This window comes from Parasteatoda tepidariorum, chromosome 5 (assembly GCF_982258835.1).
Source record: "Parasteatoda tepidariorum strain Cologne lab strain chromosome 5, Ptep-v5.0, whole genome shotgun sequence".
Lineage (NCBI taxonomy): Eukaryota > Metazoa > Arthropoda > Arachnida > Araneae > Theridiidae > Parasteatoda > Parasteatoda tepidariorum.
The window spans coordinates 116,006,261-116,022,541 of NC_141759.1; the positions used below are offsets into that span (position 1 = coordinate 116,006,261).

The following is a 16,281-nucleotide window of genomic DNA, read 5'->3' on the forward strand; positions in this document are numbered from 1 at the left end:
TTTGTAAAGATGGAGGAAGAGAAAAGATCCACCCCAATGGAAATGACAAGCTTTCAGTTGTTGGAGAGAAATCCCTTCTGAAAGTATGTTAATATTTATTATTATTGATCTACCTTAAAAACTAATTTATTTCATCTTAGATAATGTTTAACGCAACGTATGTTTTATTCTTCTTTTAAGGTGCAGAAGGGGACAATTCTCCAATGAGGAAAGATTGTCATGGATGATTTCATCGTTTTGTAAAGATGGAGGAAGAGAAAAGATCCACCCCAATGGAAATGACAAGCTTTCAGTTGTTGGAGAGAAATCCCTTCTGAAAGTATGTTAATATTTATTATTATTGATCTACCTTAAAAACTAATTTATTTCATCTTAGATAATGTTTAACGCAAAGTATGTTTTATTCTTCTTTTAAGGTGCAGAAGGGGACAATTCTCCAATGAGGAAAGATTGTCATGGATGATTTCATAGTTTTGTAAAGATGGAGGAAGAGAAAAGATCCACCCCAATGGAAATGACAAGCTTTCAGTTGTTGGAGAGAAATCCCTTCTGAAAGTATGTTAATATTTATTATTATTGATCTACCTTAAAAACTAATTTATTTCATCTTAGATAATGTTTAACGCAAAGAATGTTTTATTCTTCTTTTAAGGTGCAGAAGGGGACAATTCTCCAATGAGGAAAGATTGTCATGGATGATTTCATAGTTTTGTAAAGATGGAGGAAGAGAAAAGATCCACCCCAATGGAAATGACAAGCTTTCAGTTGTTGGAGAGAAATCCCTTCCGAAAGTATGTTAATATTTATTATTATTGATCTACCTTAAAAACTAATTTATTTCATCTTAGATAATTTTTAACGCAAAGAATGTTTTATTCTTCTTTTAAGGTGCAGAAGGGGACAATTCTCCAATGAGGAAAGATTGTCATGGATGATATCATCGTTTTGTAAAGATGGAGGAAGAGAAAAGATCCACCCCAATGGAAATGACAAGCTTTCAGTTGTTGGAGAGAAATCCCTTCCGAAAGTATGTTAATATTTATTATTATTGATCTACCTTAAAAACTAATTTATTTCATCTTAGATAATGTTTAACGCAAAGAATGTTTTATTCTTCTTTTAAGGTGCAGAAGGGGACAATTCTCCAATGAGGAAAGATTGTCATGGATGATTTCATCGTTTTGTAAAGATGGAGGAAGAGAAAAGATCCACCCCAATGGAAATGACAAGCTTTCAGTTGTTGGAGAGAAATCCCTTCTGAAAGTATGTTAATATTTATTATTATTGATCTACCTTAAAAACTAATTTATTTCATCTTAGATAATGTTTAACGCAAAGTATGTTTTATTCTTCTTTTAAGGTGCAGAAGGGGACAATTCTCCAATGAGGAAAGATTGTCATGGATGATTTCATCGTTTTGTAAAGATGGAAGAAGAGTAAAGATCCACCCCAATGGAAATGACAAGCTTTCAGTTGTTGGAGAGAAATCCCTTCTGAAAGTATGTTAATATTTATTATTATTGATCTACCTTAAAAACTAATTTATTTCATCTTAGATAATGTTTAACGCAAAGTATGTTTTATTCTTATTTTTAGGTGCAGAAGGGGACAATTCTCCAATGAGGAAAGATTGTCATGGATGATTTCATCGTTTTGTAAAGATGGAGGAAGAGAAAAGATCCACCCCAATGGAAATGACAAGCTTTCAGTTGTTGGAGAGAAATCCCTTCTGAAAGTATGTTAATATTTATTATTATTGATCTACCTTAAAAACTAATTTATTTCATCTTAGATAATGTTTAACGCAAAGTATGTTTTATTCTTCTTTTAAGGTGCAGAAGGGGACAATTCTCCAATGAGGAAAGATTGTCATGGATGATTTCATCGTTTTGTAAAGATGGAGGAAGAGAAAAGATCCACCCCAATGGAAATGACAAGCTTTCAGTTGTTGGAGAGAAATCCCTTCTGAAAGTATGTTAATATTTATTATTATTGATCTACCTTAAAAACTAATTTATTTCATCTTAGATAATGTTTAACGCAATGTATGTTTTATTCTTCTTTTAAGGTGCAGAAGGGGACAATTCTCCATTGAGGAAAGATTGTCATGGATGATTTCGTAGTTTTGTAAAGATGGAGGAAGAGAAAAGATCCACCCCAATGGAAATGACAAGCTTTCAGTTGTTGGAGAGAAATCCCTTCTGAAAGTATGTTAATATTTATTATTATTGATCTACCTTAAAAACTAATTTATTTCATCTTAGATAATGTTTAACGCAAAGTATGTTTTATTCTTCTTTTTAGGTGCAGAAGGGGACAATTCTCCAATGAGGAAAGATTGTCATGGATGATTTCATCGTTTTGTAAAGATGGAGGAAGAGAAAAGATCCACCCCAATGGAAATGACAAGCTTTCAGTTGTTGGAGAGAAATCCCTTCTGAAAAAATGTTAATATTTATTATTATTGATCTACCTTAAAAACTAATTTATTTCATCTTAGATAATGTTTAACGCAAAGTATGTTTTATTCTTCTTTTAAGGTACAGAAGGGGACAATTCTCCAATGAGGAAAGATTGTCATGGATGATTTCATCGTTTTGTAAAGATGGAGGAAGAGAAAAGATCCACCCCAATGGAAATGACAAGCTTTCAGTTGTTGGAGAGAAATCCCTTCTGAAAGTATGTTAATATTTATTATTATTGATCTACCTTAAAAACTAATTTATTTCATCTTAGATAATGTTTAACGCAAAGTATGTTTTATTCTTCTTTTAAGGTGCAGAAGGGGACAATTCTCAAATGAGGAAAGATTGTCATGGATGATTTCATCGTTTTGTAAAGATGGAGGAAGAGAAAAGATCCACCCCAATGGAAATGACAAGCTTTCAGTTGTTGGAGAGAAATCCCTTCTGAAAGTATGTTAATATTTATTATTATTGATCTACCTTAAAAACTAATTTATTTCATCTTAGATAATGTTTAACGCAAAGTATGTTTTATTCTTCTTTTAAGGTGCAGAAGGGGACAATTCTCCAATGAGGAAAGATTGTCATGGATGATTTCATCGATTTGTAAAGATGGAGGAAGAGAAAAGATCCACCCCAAAGGAAATGACAAGCTTTCAGTTGTTGGAGAGAAATCCCTTCTGAAAGTATGTTAATATTTATTATTATTGATCTACCTTAAAAACTAATTTATTTCATCTTAGATAATGTTTAACGCAAAGTATGTTTTATTCTTCTTTTAAGGTGCAGAAGGGGACAATTCTCCAATGAGGAAAGATTGTCATGGATGATTTCTTCGTTTTGTAAAGATGGAGGAAGAGAAAAGATCCACCCCAATGGAAATGACAAGCTTTCAGTTGTTGGAGAGAAATCCCTTCTGAAAGTATGTTAATATTTATTATTATTGATCTACCTTAAAAACTAATTTATTTCATCTTAGATAATGTTTAACGCAAAGTATGTTTTATTCTTCTTTTTAGGTGCAGAAGGGGACAATTCTCCAATGAGGAAAGATTGTCATGGATGATTTCATCGTTTTGTAAAGATGGAGGAAGAGAAAAGATCCACCCCAATGGAAATGACAAGCTTTCAGTTCTTGGAGAGAAATCCCTTCTGAAAGTATGTTAATATTTATTATTATTGATCTACCTTAAAAACTAATTTATTTCATCTTAGATAATGTTTAACGCAAAGTATGTTTTATTCTTCTTTTAAGGTGCAGAAGGGGACAATTCTCCAATGAGGAAAGATTGTCATGGATGATTTCATCGTTTTGTAAAGATGGAGGAAGAGAAAAGATCCACCCCAATGGAAATGACAAGCTTTCAGTTGTTGGAGAGAAATCCCTTCTGAAAGTATGTTAATATTTATTATTATTGATCTACCTTAAAAACTAATTTATTTCATCTTAGATAATGTTTAACGCAAAGTATGTTTTATTCTTCTTTTAAGGTGCAGAAGGGGACAATTCTCCAATGAGGAAAGATTGTCATGGATGATTTCATAGTTTTGTAAAGATGGAGGAAGAGAAAAGATCCACCCCAATGGAAATGACAAGCTTTCAGTTGTTGGAGAGAAATCCCTTCTGAAAGTATGTTAATATTTATTATTATTGATCTACCTTAAAAACTAATTTATTTCATCTTAGATAATGTTTAACGCAAAGTATGTTTTATTCTTCTTTTAAGGTGCAGAAGGGGACAATTCTCCAATGAGGAAAGATTGTCATGGATGATTTCATCGTTTTGTAAAGATGGAGGAAGAGAAAAGATCCACCCCAATGGAAATGACAAGCTTTCAGTTGTTGGAGAGAAATCCCTTCTGAAAGTATGTTAATATTTATTATTATTGATCTACCTTAAAAACTAATTTATTTCATCTTAGATAATGTTTAACGCAAAGTATGTTTTATTCTTCTTTTAAGGTGCAGAAGGGGACAATTCTCCAATGAGGAAAGATTGTCATGGATGATTTCATCGTTTTGTAAAGATGGAGGAAGAGAAAAGATCCACCTCAATGGAAATGACAAGCTTTCAGTTGTTGGAGAGAAATCCCTTCTGAAAGTATGTAAATATTTATTATTATTGATCTACCTTAAAAACTAATTTATTTCATCTTAGATAATGTTTAACGCAAAGTATGTTTTATTCTTCTTTTAAGGTGCGGAAGGGGACAATTCTCCAATGAGGAAAGATTGTCATGGATTATTTCATCGTTTTGTAAAGATGGAGGAAGAGAAAAGATCCACCCCAATGGAAATGACAAGCTTTCAGTTGTTGGAGAGAAATCCCTTCTGAAAGTATGTTAATATTTATTATTATTGATCTACCTTCAAAACTAATTTATTTCATCTTAGATAATGTTTGACGCAAAGTATGTTTTATTCTTCTTTTAAGGTGCAGAAGGGAACAATTCTCCAATGAGGAAAGATTGTCATGGATGATTTCATCGTTTTGTAAAGATGGAGGAAGAGAAAAGATCCACCCCAATGGAAATGACAAGCTTTCAGTTGTTGAAGAGAAATCCCTTCTGAAATTATGTTAATATTTATTATTATTGATCTACCTTAAAAATTAATTTATTTCATCTTAGATAATGTTTAACGCAAAGTATGTTTTATTCTTCTTTTAAGGTGCAGAAGGGAAACAATTCTCCAATGAGGAAAGATTTTCATGGATGATTTCATCGTTTTGTAAAGATGGAAGAAGAGAAAAGATCCACCCCAATGGAAATGACAAGCTTTCAGTTGTTGGAGAGAAATCCCTTCTGAAAGTATGTTAATATTTATTATTATTGATCTACCTTAAAAACTAATTTATTTCATCTTAGATAATGTTTAACGCAAAGTATGTTTTATTCTTCTTTTAAGGTGCAGAAGGGGACAATTCTCCAATGAGGAAAGATTGTCATGGATGATTTCATCGTTTTGTAAAGATGGAGGAAGAGAAAAGATCCACCCCAATGGAAATGACAAGCTTTCAGTTGTTGGAGAGAAATCCCTTCTGAAAGTATGTTAATATTTATTATTATTGATCTACCTTAAAAACTAATTTATTTCATCTTAGATAATGTTTAACGCAAAGTATGTTTTATTCTTCTTTTAAGGTGCAGAAGGGGACAATTCTCCAATGAGGAAAGATTGTCATGGATGATTTCTTCGTTTTGTAAAGATGGAGGAAGAGAAAAGATCCACCCCAATGGAAATGACAAGCTTTCAGTTGTTGGAGAGAAATCCCTTCTGAAAGTATGTTAATATTCATTATTATTGATCTACCTTAGAAACTAATTTATTTCATCTTAGATAATGTTTAACGCAAAGTATGTTTTATTCTTCTTTTAAGGTGCAGAAGGGGACAATTCTCCAATGAGGAAAGATTGTCATGGATGATTTCATCGTTTTGTAAAGATGGAGGAAGAGAAAAGATCCACCTCAATGGAAATGACAAGCTTTCAGTTGTTGGAGAGAAATCCCTTCTGAAAGTATGTAAATATTTATTATTATTGATCTACCTTAAAAACTAATTTATTTCATCTTAGATAATGTTTAACGCAAAGTATGTTTTATTCTTCTTTTAAGGTGCGGAAGGGGACAATTCTCCAATGAGGAAAGATTGTCATGGATGATTTCATCGTTTTGTAAAGATGGAGGAAGAGAAAAGATCCACCCCAATGGAAATGACAAGCTTTCAGTTGTTGGAGAGAAATCCCTTCTGAAAGTTTGTTAATATTTATTATTATTGATCTACCTTCAAAACTAATTTATTTCATCTTAGATAATGTTTGACGCAAAGTATGTTTTATTCTTCTTTTAAGGTGCAGAAGGGAACAATTCTCCAATGAGGAAAGATTGTCATGGATGATTTCATCGTTTTGTAAAGATGGAGGAAGAGAAAAGATCCACCCCAATGGAAATGACAAGCTTTCAGTTGTTGAAGAGAAATCCCTTCTGAAAGTATGTTAATATTTATTATTATTGATCTACCTTAAAAATTAATTTATTTCATCTTAGATAATGTTTAACGCAAAGTATGTTTTATTCTTCTTTTAAGGTGCAGAAGGGAAACAATTCTCCAATGAGGAAAGATTTTTATGGATGATTTCATCGTTTTGTAAAGATGGAAGAAGAGAAAAGATCCACCCCAATGGAAATGACAAGCTTTCAGTTGTTGGAGAGAAATCCCTTCTGAAAGTATGTTAATATTTATTATTATTGATCTACCTTAAAAACTAATTTATTTCATCTTAGATAATGTTTAACGCAAAGTATGTTTTATTCTTCTTTTAAGGTGCAGAAGGGGACAATTCTCCAATGAGGAAAGATTGTCATGGATGATTTCATCGTTTTGTAAAGATGGAGGAAGAGAAAAGATCCACCCCAATGGAAATGACAAGCTTTCAGTTGTTGGAGAGAAATCCCTTCTGAAAGTATGTTAATATTTATTATTATTGATCTACCTTAAAAACTAATTTATTTCATCTTAGATAATGTTTAACGCAAAGTATGTTTTATTTTTCTTTTAAGGTGCAGAAGGGGACAATTCTCCAATGAGGAAAGATTGTCATGGATGATTTCATCGTTTTGTAAAGATGGAGGAAGAGAAAAGATCCACCCCAATGGAAATGACAAGCTTTCAGTTGTTGGAGAGAAATCCCTTCTGAAAGTATGTTAATATTTATTATTATTGATCTACCTTAAAAACTAATTTATTTCATCTTAGATAATGTTTAACGCAAAGTATGTTTTATTCTTCTTTTAAGGTGCAGAAGGGGACAATTCTCCAATGAGGAAAGATTGTCATGGATGATTTCATCGTTTTGTAAAGATGGAGGAAGAGAAAAGATCCACCCCAATGGAAATGACAAGCTTTCAGTTGTTGGAGAGAAATCCCTTCTGAAAGTATGTTAATATTTATTATTATTGATCTACCTTAAAAACTAATTTATTTCATCTTAGATAATGTTTAACGCAAAGTATGTTTTATTCTTCTTTTAAGGTGCAGAAGGGGACAATTCTCCAATGAGGAAAGATTGTCATGGATGATTTCATCGTTTTGTAAAGATGGAGGAAGAGAAAAGATCCACCCCAATGGAAATGACAAGCTTTCAGTTGTTGGAGAGAAATCCCTTCTGAAAGTATGTTAATATTTATTATTATTGATCTACCTTAAAAACTAATTTATTTCATCTTAGATAATTTTTAACGCAAAGTATGTTTTATTCTTCTTTTAAGGTGCAGAAGGGGACAATTCTCCAATGAGGAAAGATTGTCATGGATGATTTCATCGTTTTGTAAAGCTGGAGGAAGAGAAAAGATCCACCCCAATGGAAATGGCAAGCTTTCAGTTGTTGGAGAGAAATCCCTTCTGAAAGTATGTTAATATTTATTATTATTGATCTACCTGAAAAACTAATTTATTTCATCTTAGATAATGTTTAACGCAAAGTATGTTTTATTCTTCTTTTAAGGTGCAGAAGGGGACAATTCTCCAATGAGGAACGATTGTCATGGATGATTTCATCGTTTTGTAAAGATGGAGGAAGAGAAAAGATCCACCCCAATGGAAATGACAAGCTTTCAGTTGTTGGAGAGAAATCCCTTCTGAAAGTATGTTAATATTTATTATTATTGATCTACCTTAAAAACTAATTTATTTCATCTTAGATAATGTTTAACGCAAAGTATGTTTTATTCTTCTTTTAAGGTGCAGAAGGAGACAATTCTCCAATGAGGAAAGATTGTCATGGATGATTTCATCGTTTTGTAAAGATGGAAGAAGAGAAAAGATCCACCCCAATGGAAATGACAAGCTTTCAGTTGTTGGAGAGAAATCCCTTCTGAAAGTATGTTAATATTTATTATTATTGATCTACCTTAAAAACTAATTTATTTCATCTTAGATAATGTTTAACGCAAAGTATGTTTTATTTTTCTTTTAAGGTGCAGAAGGGGACAATTCTCCAATGAGGAAAGATTGTCATGGATGATTTCATCGTTTTGTAAAGATGGAGGAAGAGAAAAGATCCACCCCAATGGAAATGACAAGCTTTCAGTTGTTGGAGAGAAATCCCTTCTGAAAGTATGTTAATATTTATTATTATTGATCTACCTTAAAAACTAATTTATTTCATCTTAGATAATGTTTAACGCAAAGTATGTTTTATTCTTCTTTTAAGGTGCAGAAGGGGACAATTCTCCAATGAGGAAAGATTGTCATGGATGATTTCATCGTTTTGTAAAGATGGAGGAAGAGAAAAGATCCACCCCAATGGAAATGACAAGCTTTCAGTTGTTGGAGAGAAATCCCTTCTGAAAGTATGTTAATATTTATTATTATTGATCTACCTTAAAAACTAATTTATTTCATCTTAGATAATGTTTAACGCAAAGTATGTTTTATTCTTCTTTTAAGGTGCAGAAGGGGACAATTCTCCAATGAGGAAAGATTGTCATGGATGATTTCATCGTTTTGTAAAGATGGAGGAAGAGAAAAGATCCACCCCAATGGAAATGACAAGCTTTCAGTTGTTGGAGAGAAATCCCTTCTGAAAGTATGTTAATATTTATTATTATTGATCTACCTTAAAAACTAATTTATTTCATCTTAGATAATTTTTAACGCAAAGTATGTTTTATTCTTCTTTTAAGGTGCAGAAGGGGACAATTCTCCAATGAGGAAAGATTGTCATGGATGATTTCATCGTTTTGTAAAGCTGGAGGAAGAGAAAAGATCCACCCCAATGGAAATGGCAAGCTTTCAGTTGTTGGAGAGAAATCCCTTCTGAAAGTATGTTAATATTTATTATTATTGATCTACCTTAAAAACTAATTTATTTCATCTTAGATAATGTTTAATGCAAAGTATGTTTTATTCTTCTTTTAAGGTGCAGAAGGGGACAATTCTCCAATGAGGAACGATTGTCATGGATGATTTCATCGTTTTGTAAAGATGGAGGAAGAGAAAAGATCCACCCCAATGGAAATGACAAGCTTTCAGTTGTTGGAGAGAAATCCCTTCTGAAAGTATGTTAATATTTATTATTATTGATCTACCTTAAAAACTAATTTATTTCATCTTAGATAATGTTTAACGCAAAGTATGTTTTATTCTTCTTTTAAGGTGCAGAAGGAGACAATTCTCCAATGAGGAAAGATTGTCATGGATGATTTCATCGTTTTGTAAAGATGGAAGAAGAGTAAAGATCCACCCCAATGGAAATGACAAGCTTTCAGTTGTTGGAGAGAAATCCCTTCTGAAAGTATGTTAATATTTATTATTATTGATCTACCTTAAAAACTAATTTATTTCATCTTAGATAATGTTTAACGCAAAGTATGTTTTATTATTCTTTTAAGGTGCAGAAGGGGACAATTCTCCAATGAGGAAAGATTGTCATGGATGATTTCATCGTTTTGTAAAGATGGAGGAAGAGAAAAGATCCACCCCAATGGAAATGACAAGCTTTCAGTTGTTGGAGAGAAATCCCTTCTGAAAGTATGTTAATATTTATTATTATTGATCTACCTTAAAAACTAATTTATTTCATCTTAGATAATGTTTAACGCAAAGTATGTTTTATTCTTCTTTTAAGGTGCAGAAGGGGACAATTCTCCAATGAGGAAAGATTGTCATGGATGATTTCATCGTTTTGTAAAGCTGGAGGAAGAGAAAAGATCCACCCCAATGGAAATGACAAGCTTTCAGTTGTTGGAGAGAAATCCCTTCTGAAAGTATGTTAATATTTATTATTATTGATCTACCTTAAAAACTAATTTATTTCATCTTAGATAATGTTTAACGCAAAGTATGTTTTATTCTTCTTTTAAGGTGCAGAAGGGGACAATTCTCCAATGAGGAAAGATTGTCATGGATGATTTCATCGTTTTGTAAAGATGGAGGAAGAGAAAAGATCCACCCCAATGGAAATGACAAGCTTTCAGTTGTTGGAGAGAAATCCCTTCTGAAAGTATGTTAATATTTATTATTATTGATCTACCTTAAAAACTAATTTATTTCATCTTAGATAATGTTTAACGCAAAGTATGTTTATTCTTCATTTAAGGTGCAGAAGGGGACAATTCTCCAATGAGGAAAGATTGTCATGGATGATTTCATCGTTTTGCATAGATGGAGGAAGAGAAAAGATCCACCCCAATGGAAATGACAAGCTTTCAGTAGTTGGAGAGAAATCCCTTCTGAAAGTATGTTAATATTTATTATTATTGATCTACCTTAAAAACTAATTTATTTCATCTTAGATAATGTTTAACGCAAAGTATGTTTTATTCTTCTTTTAAGGTGCAGAAGGGGACAATTCTCCAATGAGGAAAGATTGTCATGGATGATTTCATCGTTTTGTAAAGAAGGAGGAAGAGAAAAGATCCACCCCAATGGACATGACAAGCTTTCAGATGTTGGAGAGAAATCCCTTCTGAAAGTATGTTAATATTTATTATTATTGATCTACCTTAAAAACTAATTTATTTCATCTTAGATAATGTTTAACGCAAAGTATGTTTTATTCTTCTTTTAAGGTGCAGAAGGGGACAATTCTCCAATGAGGAAAGATTGTCATGGATGATTTCATCGTTTTGTAAAGATGGAGGAAGAGAAAAGATCCACCTTAATGAAAATGACAAGCTTTCAGTTCTTGGAGAGAAATCCCTTCTGAAAGTATGTTAATATTTATTATTATTTATCTACCTTAAAAACTAATTTATTTCATCTTAGATAATGCTTAACGCAAAGTATGTTTTATTCTTCCTTTAAGGTGCAGAAGGGGACAATTCTCCAATGAGGAAAGATTGTCATGGATGATTTCATCGTTTTGTAAAGATGGAGGAAGAGAAAAGATCCACCCCAATGTAAATGAAAAGCTTTCAGTTGTTGGAGAGAAATCCCTTCTGAAAGTATGTTAATATTTATTATTATTGATCTACCTTAAAAACTAATTTATTTCATCTTAGATAATGTTTAACGCAAAGTATGTTTTATTCTTCTTTTAAGGTGCAGAAGGGGACAATTCTCCAATGAGGAAAGATTGTCATGGATGATTTCATCGTTTTGTAAAGATGGAGGAAGAGAAAAGATCCACCCCAATGTAAATGAAAAGCTTTCAGTTGTTGGAGAGAAATCCCTTCTGAAAGTATGTTAATATTTATTATTATTGATCTGCCTTAAAAACTAATTTATTTCATCTTAGATAATGTTTAACGCAAAGTATGTTTTATTCTTCTTTTAAGGTGCAGAAGGGGACAATTCTCCAATGAGGAAAGATTGTCATGGATGATTTCATCGTTTTGTAAAGATGGAGGAAGAGAGAAGATCCTCCCTAATGGAAATGAGAAGCTTTCAGATGTGTGAGAGAAATCCCTTCTGAAAGTATGTTAATATTTATTATAATAATTGAAACGTTTTCGTATTCAATTTGTAACCCATCAATAAGGATCGCGAAATAATCGTTATTGATGCATCTGTGTACAATTCGATTTATCTGTTAAAAACAGAATCTGGCGTTATTTATGCGAGTTGGTGTACTTGAATTCATGATTGTTGTCCATTATAATCGAAACACTTTCGTATTCAATGTTTATAGTTATCATTAATGTTCACGATATTATCGAATTTGATGCACCTGTGTAAATTTCGAGCAATCTGTTAAAAACAAAATTGGGTGTTATTCATACAAGTTGGTGTATTTGGTTTCATGATTGTTCCCAATTACAATCGCAACATTTTCGTATTCAATGTTCATTGTTATCATTAATGATCTCGATATTATCCTATTTGATGCACCTGTTTGCATTTCGTGTAATCTGTTCAAAATACTGTCGAGTGACCACACCATCTAATACGAGGTGAAGTGCTCACGGGTGGAAGGAGGGAATCTAAAATTTAAAATCAATTTAATTACCGAAATCAGGCAGACACTTAAAGGTATTGAAATTTTCATGGACTTACAATATTCATGCTCCTATGTTACGTAATATTCCTACTCATATTCATTAAGTATCGTCAAATATATTTACTATATTTTTGCCTTTTCATGTATATGTTACAAATGAGGACTATAATGTTATCTAATTGGATAATTGTAATTATCAATAATAATCGAAACGTTTTCGTATTCCATTTGTAACCCATCAATAACGATCGCGAAATAATCGTTATTGATGCATCTGTGTACAATTCGATTATCTGTTAAAAACAGAATCTGGCGTTATTCATACGAGCTGGTGTACTTGAATTCATGAATGTTGTGTATTATAATCGAAATACTTTCGTATTCAATGTGTATAGTTATCATTAATGTTCACGATGTTATCGTATTTGATGCACTTGTGTAAATTTCGAGTAATCTGTTAAAAGCAGAGTCGGGCGTTATTCATACCAGTTGGTGTATTTGGTTTCATGATTGTTCCCAATTACAATCGCAACATTTTCGTATTCAATGTTCATTGTTATCATTAATGATCACGATATTATCCTATTTGATGCACCTGTTTGCATTTCGTGTAATCTGTTCAAAATACTGTCGAGTGACCACACCATCTAATACGAGGTGAAGTGCTCACGGGTGGAAGGAGGGAATCTAAAATTTAAAATCAATTTAATTACCGAAATCAGGCAGACACTTAAAGGTATTGAAATTTTCATGGACTTACAATATTCATGCTCCTATGTTACGTAATAATCCTACTCATATTCATTAAGTATCGTCAAATATATTTACTATATTTTTGCCTTTTCATGTATATGTTACAAATGAGGACTATAATGTTATCTAATTGGATAATTGTAATTATCAATAATAATCGAAACGTTTTCGTATTCCATTTGTAACCCATCAATAACGATCGCGAAATAATCGTTATTGATGCATCTGTGTACAATTCGATTATCTGTTAAAAACAGAATCTGGCGTTATTCATACGAGCTGGTGTACTTGAATTCATGAATGTTGTGTATTATAATCGAAATACTTTCGTATTCAATGTGTATAGTTATCATTAATGTTCACGATGTTATCGTATTTGATGCACTTGTGTAAATTTCGAGTAATCTGTTAAAAGCAGAGTCGGGCGTTATTCATACCAGTTGGTGTATTTGGTTTCATGATTGTTCCCAATTACAATCGCAACATTTTCGTATTCAATGTTCATTGTTATCATTAATGATCTCGATATTATCCTATTTGATGCACCTGTTTGCATTTCGTGTAATCTTTTCAAAATACTGTCGAGTGACCACACCATCTAATACGAGGTGAAGTGCTCACGGGTGGAAGGAGGGAATCTAAAATTTAAAATCAATTTAATTACCGAAATCAGGCAGACACTTAAAGGTATTGAAATTTTCATGGACTTACAATATTCATGCTCCTATGTTACGTAATATTCATACTCATATTCATTAAGAATCGTCAAATATATTTACTATATTTTTGCCTTTTCATGTATATGTTACAAATGAGGACTATAATGTTATCTAATTGGATAATTGTAATTATCAATAATAATCGAAACGTTTTCGTATTCCATTTGTAACCCATCAATAACGATCGCGAAATAATCGTTATTGATGCATCTGTGTACAATTCGATTATCTGTTAAAAACAGAATCTGGCGTTATTCTTACGAGCTGGTGTACTTGAATTCATGAATGTTGTGTATTATAATCGAAATACTTTCGTATTCAATGTGTATAGTTATCATTAATGTTCACGATGTTATCGTATTTGATGCACTTGTGTAAATTTCGAGTAATCTGTTAAAAGCAGAGTCGGGCGTTATTCATACCAGTTGGTGTATTTGGTTTCATGATTGTTCCCAATTACAATCGCAACATTTTCGTATTCAATGTTCATTGTTATCATTAATGATCACGATATTATCCTATTTGATGCACCTGTTTGCATTTCGTGTAATCTGTTCAAAATACTGTCGAGTGACCACACCATCTAATACGAGGTGAAGTGCTCACGGGTGGAAGGAGGGAATCTAAAATTTAAAATCAATTTAATTACCGAAATCAGGCAGACACTTAAAGGTATTGAAATTTTCATGGACCTACAATATTCATGCTCCTATGTTACGTAATATTCATACTCATATTCATTAAGTATCGTCAAATATATTTACTATATTTTTGCCTTTTCATGTATATGTTACAAATGAGGACTATAATGTTATCTGATTGGATAATTGTAATTATCAATAATAATCGAAACGTTTTCGTATTCCATTTGTAACCCATCAATAACGATCGCGAAATAATCGTTATTGATGCATCTGTGTACAATTCGATTATCTGTTAAAAACAGAATCTGGCGTTATTCATACGAGCTGGTGTACTTGAATTCATGAATGTTGTGTATTATAATCGAAATACTTTCGTATTCAATGTGTATAGTTATCATTAATGTTCACGATGTTATCGTATTTGATGCACTTGTGTAAATTTCGAGTAATCTGTTAAAAGCAGAGTCGGGCGTTATTCATACCAGCTGGTGTATTTGGTTTCATGATTGTTCCCAATTACAATCGCAACATTTTCGTATTCAATGTTCATTGTTATCATTAATGATCTCGATATTATCCTATTTGATGCACCTGTTTGCATTTCGTGTAATCTGTTCAAAATACTGTCGAGTGACCACACCATCTAATACGAGGTGAAGTGCTCACGGGTGGAAGGAGGGAATCTAAAATTTAAAATCAATTTATTACCGAAATCAGGCAGACACTTAAAGGTATTGAAATTTTCATCGACTTACAATATTCATGCTCCTATGTTACGTAATATTCCTACTCATATTCATTAAGTATCGTCAAATATATTTACTATATTTTTGCCTTTTCATGTATATGTTACAAATGAGGACAATAATGTTATCTAATTGGATAATTGTAATTATCAATAATAATCGAAACGTTTTCGTATTCCATTTGTAACCCATCAATAACGATCGCGAAATAATCGTTATTGATGCATCTGTGTACAATTCGATTATCTGTTAAAAACAGAATCTGGCGTTATTCATACGAGCTGGTGTACTTGAATTCATGAATGTTGTGTATTATAATCGAAATACTTTCGTATTCAATGTGTATAGTTATCATTAATGTTCACGATGTTATCGTATTTGATGCACTTGTGTAAATTTCGAGTAATCTGTTAAAAGCAGAGTCGGGCGTTATTCATACCAGTTGGTGTATTTGGTTTCATGATTGTTCCCAATTACAATCGCAACATTTTCGTATTCAATGTTCATTGTTATCATTAATGATCACGATATTATCCTATTTGATGCACCTGTTTGCATTTCGTGTAATCTGTTCAAAATACTGTCGAGTGGCCACACCATCTAATACGAGGTGAAGTGCTCACGGGTGGAAGGAGGGAATCTAAAATTTAAAATCAATTTAATTACCGAAATCAGGCAGACACTTAAAGGTATTGAAATTTTCATGGACTTACAATATTCATGCTCCTATGTTACGTAATATTCATACTCATATTCATTAAGAATCGTCAAATATATTTACTATATTTTTGCCTTTTCATGTATATGTTACAAATGAGGACTATAATGTTATCTAATTGGATAATTGTAATTATCAATAATAATCGAAACGTTTTCGTATTCCATTTGTAACCCATCAATAACGATCGCGAAATAATCGTTATTGATGCATCTGTGTACAATTCGATTATCTGTTAAAAACAGAATCTGGCGTTATTCTTACGAGCTGGTGTACTTGAATTCATGAATGTTG

At 32.0% G+C, this 16,281-nt stretch overlaps 1 long non-coding RNA gene across 1 annotated transcript; it reads left to right on the plus strand.

Annotated features, from left to right (window-relative positions):
- Positions 1-609: 609 nt before the first annotated feature.
- Positions 610-1,130, plus strand: LOC147810046 (uncharacterized). The gene is made up of 2 exons (XR_015434080.1): positions 610-791; positions 889-1,130. It is a non-coding gene; the product is annotated as an uncharacterized LOC147810046 (long non-coding RNA).
- The last annotated feature ends 15,151 nt before the right edge of the window (positions 1,131-16,281 follow it).